The sequence below is a fragment of the Bos javanicus genome, chromosome 17 (genome assembly GCF_032452875.1).
Source record: "Bos javanicus breed banteng chromosome 17, ARS-OSU_banteng_1.0, whole genome shotgun sequence".
NCBI classification, from domain to species: Eukaryota; Metazoa; Chordata; class Mammalia; order Artiodactyla; family Bovidae; genus Bos; species Bos javanicus.
The window spans coordinates 13,828,141-13,836,199 of NC_083884.1; the positions used below are offsets into that span (position 1 = coordinate 13,828,141).

Sequence of the window (8,059 nt, forward strand, 5' to 3'; positions counted from 1 at the left end):
TTGTGTGTTCAGTCTCCACTTTATCTCATTGACATTGAGCTTAGCAACGGGAATTCTTCAGCCAATAGGATGTGAGTGGGCATCCTCTACGTCATGTTTGAGCAGAAGGCTTGAGAGCCCTTGTGTGTTTTATTCTGAACTTCTTTCCCTTCTGCTGTGAGGCTGGCATTTCTGATGTAAGGGGCTGCTTCTTTAATCTGAGTTCCCGAATGTGAAGACACGTGGAGCAGGGCCATTGCTTACCCTCTGCTAAAAACACAGCTGCGGTGGACCTGGAGTTCCCGAGAAATGTCAATGAAAAAATAAACCATTGTTTTGAAAGCTATTATCAATTGAGTTTCTTTCTTTTTTTTCGGTCGAGTTGCACAGCTTGTGGAGTCTTAGTTCCCCAACCAGGGATCGAACCCTGTGCCCCCTGCAGTGGAAGCACAGAGTCCTAACCACTGGACCACCAGGGAATTCCTGAGGTTCCTTGTTTAAGCAAAGAAGCTAACTAATGCAGTCATCCTAGATCAGAGAGACTCTGATGGTTCCAGAGCCTAAATAAAGAGTTAAAGGCATGTTTTTTTTGCATATTAAGAAACAGAATATCTGCACCAATGAATAATCATAATAAAGATATTGATAACAGCAGCTACCGTCTATGTAAAGTAAGCTTGTTTGAAGACACTCAGTCGTGTCTGACTCTGTGACCCTCTGTCCATGGAATTCTCCAGGCAAGGATACTGGAGTGGGTAGCCATTCCCTTCTCCAAAGGATCTTCCCGACCCAGGTCTCCTGCATTGCAGGAAGACTTTTTACCATCTGACCCACCAGGGAAGCCCACCATCTATACTTAGTCATTTAAAAATTTTTCATGTAGTTCATGAAAAAAAAGTCATTTACCAGAAATTCTCTTAAGAATCTGTCTTTCCAGAATAATACTCAAGTGCCTGGCAAGGTGAGACAGTGGGAGGATGTAGGTGGGACAGAACTCCTCTGAACAAGTAGAGGGGTGGTTTTTTAGGTTGTCAATGAACCAGAGAAAAAAGGAGACAAAGACAAGAGGGAGATAGGAGGTGGAACCGGTGAGGTGGGAAACCCTGGGCTCAGGGTGCTCTATTAGCCCTTCCCTCTAAATCTCAAATACATTTGTGAAACTGATGCAATGTCTGGGTCAGAAAACTTGGTGAACCTGCAAGGGCCTGAGGCTTCCCTCCAGATTGATATGCTGAAGTTGCCTGATGAGTATAGAGATATCAAAGTAGAGATTGCTATGGCCATGGGACATTACAGGAAGTTATAGAAGGGGATTTTAATGGTCACAGGCTGAAGAGTTGGACCAAATTTAACTAAATTTCTTAAGTCTTAGAGGGCTGCTGTTGGTAGAGAAATGGTGTTAACCAAAGCCTACAAGTAAATACTATTCCCATTTCACCAATGAGGAAACTGAGACCCGTAACAGTGGCATAACTTGCCTTGAATCATGCAGTGAGAGGTTTGAATAGATGGGATGAAAGTCTGATAGGAATTCTTTTAAGGCTGTGCTCTTTATTCTGTTATTCTGATTCCATGTGAAATGTAAATCTTGATGATACATTGGTAGCCTCTCAGGAAAATTTTAATGAAGGTAATTTTTTAGGGTAATTTTTACTAAAAGTTTTCCTTTCTTAATGAAATTTTAGTATTGTGCCTACTTGGCTGTATTCAACACCCCTTTTAAAAACCACAAATTGTTCATGTCACTCCTGGCTTAAAACCCCGTGGAGGTGAAGGATCAAGTCCAAATCCCTTCGTGGGGCCCCCATGTCCAGGCTGACCTGGGCTACCAGGCCCCCCGCTCAGCTCACACCACACTCTGCCTCTGTCTGAGTTCCAGCTGCAGTGGCTTCCTCAAAGGCACCACTGTACTCTTGCATTTACCCTTTTCCTAGAAGGTTCTTTTCACTAATCCCACACTCTTCTCAAAAAAGAAGGGAAAAAAAAGACTTTCATGGAACTAAACCCTACTCATCTTTCAGGTTTCAGTTTAAAACATTTCTCTTCAGTGTAACCTTTTCTAACTCCCTGTCCATTCCCTCCAGATTAGGTCATGTCCTTTTGTTAAGTATTCTTATAGCTCTTTGTGGTGGTGCTTTAGTCGCTAAGTTGTGCCCACTTTTTTGCAACCCCATGGACTCTAGCCCGCCAGGCTCCTCTGTCCATGGAATTTTCCAGGCAAGAATACTGGAGTGGGTTGCCATTTCCTTCTCCTTTATAGCCCTTGCCCTTCTCCTTCATAAGTACTTACCTTTGGTTGTCACTATCAATATAAACCCCTATGATCATTAGCTTAATGAGAGGCAGTAGGGTTATCCTGTTTATAAGAGATGAGGCCGCATCGCCTAGATTCAAGCCTCGGTTGTGGGACTTACTAGCAGGGAGGGCCTGGCCCTGCTGTGTAAGCTCTGTGTCTTCTTTTCCTCTTCTGAATAATGGACATGAGATAATAGTACCTACTTCTGGGAAATCACTGTTCCTCTCCCATCTCAAACAGATCACTTTTTAATCTGATTCTATTTATTTGTCTTAATTGAAGGATAATTGCTTTACAGAATTTTGTTGTTTTCTGCCAAATATCAGCTTGAGTCAGCCATAGGGATACAGATGTCCCCTCTCTCTTGAACCTCCCTCCCATGTCCCTCCCCATCTCACCCCTCTAGGTTGTTACAGACTCCCCATTTGAGTTCTCTGAGTCACACAGCAAATTTCCATTGGCTATCTATTTTACATATGGTAATGTAAGTTTCCATGTTATTCTTTCCATACATCTCACCCTCTCCTTCCTCTAGCAACCCCCACCCTGCCCACCCTGTATCTATAAGTCTGTTCTCTATGTCAAAATAGATCACTTTTGATGTGTGGGATTTTTCTCCCCATAACAGGACAACTCAGGGACTTCCCTGGTGTTGAGGGGCAAAGACTCCATGCTCCCAATGTGGGGGCCTGGGGATCAATCCCTGGTTAGGGAACTAGATCCCACATGACACAGCTAAGAGTTCTCATGCTACAACTAAAGCTCTCACATGACACAGCTGAGATCTGGCATAGCCAAATAAATAATAAAAATAAATACTGAAAAAAATTAAAAAGCAATGCAACTCAATTTTCAGGTGAAATCTACTGGATGTCCCACAACTTAACTCAATTATGACTCTGCCCAGAGTTTGCACAAACTTCACAGGTTAAGGGCTCAGTCCAGCTAGACCATCTCTATTTCAGACACCAGTCACAGTTGGTGGGTCCCCAGCGTACCTACAACTTTTGTCTGAATTGGCTACAAATCCGGGGTTTCCATAATCCCCTCCTCAGGCTTAACTATATGCTACAATGGCTCACAAAACTCCAGTAAACATATACTTGGGTTTTCCAGGTGGTGCTAGTGGAAAAGAACCAATCTGCCAATACAGGAGACTTAGAGACACCGGTTTTATCCTTGGGTCAGGAAGATCCCCTGGAGAAGGAAATGACAATCCACTCTAATATTCTTCCCTGGAGAATCCCATGGACAGAATTAGCCTGGTGGGCTACAGTCCACAGGGTTGCAAAGTGTTGGAAATGACTAAAGCAACTTAGCACACATGCATGCACCATTTTGTTACAAAAGAAACAGAGGAATGACCAGATGAAGAGGTCCATTGGTGAAGTCTAAAAGGGTCCTGAGTTCAGGAGCGTCTGTCCCTGTGGAGTTGCATTTAGCCAACCTGGAAGCTCATCAAATCTCTTCATTCAAGAGTTTTTGCAGGGCCTTAATTCCCAGCCCTGCTCCACCCACTACTTCTTAAAAAGGTTGGTGACTGGGGCTGACCATTCTCTCTCAGTCTTTCTGGTGACCAACCCCGCTGTGAAGCCGTGTAACATAAACTCAGATGTGATCCTTCTTCATATGGATGTTATGAGCGCTAATTGAGTCAGTTCTATGGAGTGCTTTGTTGTTGTTGTTGTTGTTTTAACAGTTTTTTAAAAAATATCTTGGCCCAATTTATTTACTTATTTTTATTTTGAATTTTTTAAACTTTTTGAGCACTTGGCATATGGGATCTTAGTTGCCTGACCAGGGATTAAACCCAAGCCCCTGTAGGAGAATCATGGAATCTCAAGCACTGGACTGGTAGGGAAGTTCTTCTATGGAGAGCTTTGTATGAATCTTCAATTTAAATGAGAAACAGACTTACTCTTACAATAGTTTCCTTGGAGGTAAAGCAAATCAAAAGATAAATGATATATACAAGTGCACATACATCTTTCAGGACTGAAGGAAATTAGTATACTCAGAGATAAACAGATTGAAAATGTCATTTTGTAATATGGCTTTTTATTGGAGGTAGAATGGTATGGTTGTGAAAACTAAGTTTAAAAAAATGAGTTTCAGTATCCTCTGATCTACTTGATGAATGATGTGTAATTATTGCTTGTTAACCAGTATGAACGAAAGTTATTTAAGTTGAAGGTCAAAAACTTAATATAATAAATTTAGTCAGGGGAAAACATATTGACAGAATCTAAAAGACAGCGTTTATTTGTTAAATAGTCAGTCATGTGATACTTTATAATTTCTCTCATTTCTGTAGTCGACAAATATAGCTTCTTGTGTATTAGAATAGCCAAAACAATTTTTGAGAACATCCTGTGAAACTTACCCTACCAGATATCAAGGCTTATAAAAATTAAGACAATGTGTTGCTGCTACAAATACAGAAAAGTAAGCAATCAAAAGCTAGAGGACCCAGAAAGAGTCCTGCGAGTATATAGAATCCTGGAATAGGACAGAAGTAGTATAACAATTTGGAGAAGGCAATGGCACCCCACTCCAGTACTCTTGCCTGGAAAATCCCATGGATGGAGGATCCTGGTGGGCTGCAGTCCATGGGGTCGCTAAGAGTCAGACACGACTGAAGAACTTAGCAGCAGCAGCAGCAGCATAACAATTAGTGCAGTAAGAATGAACCACTTAACAGACAGTTCCAGAATAATCAGTTATCCACATGCAAAACATAAAATCACATTTCTGTCTCATAGATCCACAAAAGTAAATTCCAGACCAGTTAGAGGTAAGAATGAAAAAGTTCAAGACCTTAAAAGAACACATAGAAAAATATTTTTATGACATGTAAAAAAAGATTTCTTAGATAAGACAAAAGCATGAACAATGAAGGAAAAGCTTAATACATTTAATGTGAAACTTTGTTGTCTAGCAAAAAATAACTTCAGTAAAATGAAAAGGCATGCCAGTAGATAGAAGGTATTTGCCATAGCCAAGATTTAGTAGCCATACTATATAAAGAACTCACATAAATCAATAAAGAAATAAGCAATTCAACACAAAAATGAGCAGATTCACTGAATTTGTTCCCTGTGGACTATAGCCTGCCAGACTCCTCTGTCCATGGGATTCTCCAGGCAAGAATACTGGAGTGGGTTGCCGTGCCCTCTTCCAAGGGATCTGCTTGACCCAGGGATCGCCTGTGTCTCCTGCATGGGCAGGCGGGTTCTTTAACTAGCACCACCTGGGAAGCCCAGTAATATCTTTCTCCAGAACTGAGGGACAACCTTATACGGTTTAAACTGGTAATATATGCTGCTGCTGCTAAGTCACTTGAGTCGTGTCCGACTGTGCGACCCCAGAGACGGCAGCCCACAAGGCTCCCCCATCCCTGGGATTCTCCAGGCAAGAACACTGGAGTGGGTTGCCATTTCCTTCTCCAATGCAGGAAAGTGAAAAGTGAAAGTGAAGTTGCTCAGTCGTGTCTGACTCCTAGCGACTGCATGGACTGCAGCCTACCAGGCTCCTCTGTCCATGGGATTTTCCAGGCAAGAGTACTGGAGTGGGGTTGCCATTGCCTTCTCCCCAGGTAATATCTAGTACAGTTTAAAATGTATGCAGTTGTCCCTCAGTTATGGGGGAGACTAGTTCCAGGACCCAGCAGATACCAAAATCTGTGGCCACTCAAGTCCCTTATATAAAATGACATAGCATTTGCACCAAACCTTTGCACATCCTCCTATATACTTTAAATCACCTCTGGATTACTTGTAATACCCAATGCAGTGTAAATGGTTGTTAATACAGAGCTAGAGCTACGTAAGTAGTTGCTGGTGTGTGACAAATTCAACTTTTGCTTTTTGGAACTTTCTGGAACGGAGGGGTGATATTTTCAATCTGCGGTTATTTGAATGCACAGATGTGGAGCCCATGGATATGGAGGGCTGACTGTATGTACCATGACCCAGTTAGTGGACTCCTGGGTATATACTGTGGAGAAACTGACATGTGTATGCTCTGTATCAATCAGGTTCATTTTCAAGGAACAGAATCCAGTCTAACTATAAAGCAGACAGGTGTTTATTAGAAGTTATTTAATGGCTTTAGAATTTTCAAGAAGGCTAAAAACTCTAGGCTGGGCTTTCAGAAATGACTCCCCCAAATCATGGAATTGGGCCAGCAAAGAAGCTGCCACCTCATCTACAGTCAAGACACCTCTGGCTCCAGAATCTTGTCGCTGCTGTCAGAGTCAATAAGTTGTCACAGGATGTAACTGTCATACTCAGGAAATCATCACAGTCAGAAAGTTACTGCTATTGCTGCTGGATCCAGATCAATGCCATGTCTGCTGTGATCCACCCAACAGAACAGATACGTTGCCCTGGCTCTCGACACCTGCAAAGCTCATGACTGGCCCCTGGGATGGGGCCAGCACACATGGCATGATCATGCTTGCCAGCAGAGAATACCGAGCACAGGCAGGCAGGCTCTGCTTCCCTTTTGTGTCCCGAATCTTGAGTTCATCTGATTGGCAGAATGTGAATTAATTGTACATAATCACTAATTTCTGTGATTCTTCTTAGAGATGTTGTATTACCTTTGGTTTGCTATTGTGGAAAGAACTAGTAGTTCTGGAAGTTTCCATTTGGCTTTTCTGCCATATATAATGGACTTCCCTGGTGGCTCAGATGGTTAAAAAATCCACCTGTAATGCAGGAGGCTTGGGTTCAGTCCCTGGGCCAGGAAGATCTCCTGGAGAAGGGAATGTCTACCCACTCCAGTATTTTTGCCTGGAGAATTTCGTGGACAGAAGAGTCTGACAGGCTGCAGTCCATGGGGTTGCAAAGAGTCAGACATGACGTAGTGACTAACACACTTTTTTCTCCATATATAATAGCCATAACTCCGGAAGTCAGAAAGCTATGTGAGGATTCTTCTAGTTGTTTTTTTTTTTTTTCAAGTCTGCATACAAGTGTGGAGATATAACCACAAGATGTGTTCAAGAACACACTGGGCTCAGTGTGAGATCAACTTGGATCAAAATTCCATGTATCGCTTGACCACAGGAAGTCCCCCTTCTTAATAGTTGACCACAGGAGCAATGCTGGACCTCAAGGATTAGCATTCACTTAGAGTCAGAGCCCAATTAGTCTTTAGATAAAGAGCTAGATAGTTCCCTTTTCCCGGGGCACAATTATGATAGTAAATATCAACAGGTCTTTGGGGGCAGCCTAGCTTACGGCCGTGTCTCAGCTCTCAGCTTTCTTCTTCAGGTGATCCTGGCTTCCTCATTCATGGGACTCTTGTTCTCAGATCTTGGAACTGGGCCAGCACCTGTGGTTCTCTGTCATTTCGATTCAAGCCAGGCCTCCATTTATCAGTCAAAGAGGCTTTGGGACTTTGTTGAGTGGTATGGAGAATAGAGCAAACTGTTCTATCATCAAACCCTTGCTTTCTATGTAATGAGTCTATTCCTTTATCTCTAGTTGTTACCTTCTGCTACATGGTTTTTCTACTCGGGATTGGCTTTGTCCTTATTTAACTCAGGGTTCTATTTCTGAGTGATTTCTCTGGTGGCTCAGATGGTAAAGCGTCTGTCTACAATGCGGGAGACCCGGGTTCAATCCCTGGGTTGGGAAGATCTCCTGGAGAAGGCAATGGCACCCCACTCCAGTACTCTTGCCCGGAAAATCCCACGGACGAAGGAGCCTGGTAGGCTACAGTCCATGGGGTCGCAAAGAGTCGGACACGACTGAGTGACTTCGCTGTCACTGTCAA

At 42.8% G+C, this 8,059-nt stretch overlaps 1 non-coding gene across 1 annotated transcript; it reads right to left on the reverse strand.

Moving 5' to 3' along the window:
- Positions 1-384: 384 nt before the first annotated feature.
- Positions 385-458, reverse strand: TRNAG-UCC (transfer RNA glycine (anticodon UCC)). Its single transcript has one exon. It is a non-coding gene; the product is annotated as a tRNA-Gly (tRNA).
- Between the last annotated feature and the right edge of the window lie 7,601 nt (positions 459-8,059).